The sequence below is a fragment of the Cebus imitator genome, unplaced genomic scaffold (genome assembly GCF_001604975.1).
Source record: "Cebus imitator isolate Cc_AM_T3 unplaced genomic scaffold, Cebus_imitator-1.0 Scaffold498, whole genome shotgun sequence".
NCBI classification, from domain to species: Eukaryota; Metazoa; Chordata; class Mammalia; order Primates; family Cebidae; genus Cebus; species Cebus imitator.
The window spans coordinates 670,521-671,944 of NW_016107813.1; positions in this window are offsets into that span (position 1 = coordinate 670,521).

The following is a 1,424-nucleotide window of genomic DNA, read 5'->3' on the forward strand; positions in this document are numbered from 1 at the left end:
AGGAGTTTGAGGCTGCAGTGAGCTGTACAGCCTGGTCCACTGCACTTTATCCTGGGCCACAGAAAGAAACACTGTCTCTAAAGAAAGGAATAAAAATTTTAAATTAGAGATTACTTAATATTTTATAAAAGTTAGCTCAGTAAATGTTTATATGTCTGTATTTTCTGTTTCATAAACTCCATGGTCCAAACAAGTGTAATTGTGAGAATATCTTTTTCTTTTTAGCTTAAAAACATGTAATTTTTTTACTGTGTTAAAGACACGTTAGCTATTTCTTTTAGTGGTAGACATCCAGATACCAAATCTAATATTTCAATACTTGCTTTTGTTCAAATCAACCTATTGAGGTTAAATAACATGCAATTTTATGTTTACTCTTCAAATATTTGAGATGGTTCTTATTAAGCAGGTTTTTGTCTTACAGTTTTAAAGGCCAGAAAATAGGACAAAAAATAAAATGACAGAAAAATAATTCTATTCTTTATGTCAGCCATTTCCCTTTACATAAAGCCATATTTCAATCACAAAATAAAGTGCAGTCTGTTCCATATGATTTTCCTATTCATGTAAAATTGACTATTCTTTCCTAGAGGCAAATGTGTTATGTATACACTATTTGCTGCATATCCCTTGAACCAAAGTACTGTCAGGTTCCTGAGTGGTTTTCCAACAGTTAAAAGATTATATGCACTAAGTGTAACAACATTGGGACAACAGAAAAATTCCTTTTCTGTAGTTTCCAGTTTTTGTTTTCTCTTACAGAAAACCCTTCATCAAACTTTAGATTCCCTTAAGGGTAGTAATCTCTGGGTCTTACTGGCTTCAGAGAGGAGGCTGTTCTGTTGTTGTGCTCATCTTGTTGAGACAACAGGTATGCCACTCTCCCCTGATGCCGTTTCTAATGCAGTGTGGCATAATGGCAGGGGGATATTTTCAGTGATGGTTAGCAGCTCAGTCATCAGAATCCTTCTCATGGGGAGCTAAATAAATGAACAGCAGCAGTACTTAGACTTCCTGAGAGAAATTTGAAAACAGTGTACTATAGAGACAGCAGTTAATTACATTCCATTCCTGTAACTCCATTAAACATAGCTGACTCATTTGTGTAATCTCAGTGTTACCTTCCAGAGAGCTTCTAGAAAGCTATTCAAGTCTTGGGGTTTTAAACAAGGTTCAAGTTGAAAAAAATAAGAGAGAATAAATACCCTGTGGATATTTAAAATATATATATATATATGATTTTTAACATTATGATCAAATGAATATTTCTCTTAATATACATTATTTTTTTAAAAAACGCAAGAATGATGATCATAAACCTTCCTTAAAGTATAACGTTAATGGGACATAATACTTAATTATTTATTCAGGGAAATTGTAGAGTGTTTTTCAAGAGGATCATTATATTGAACTCCACACTCACA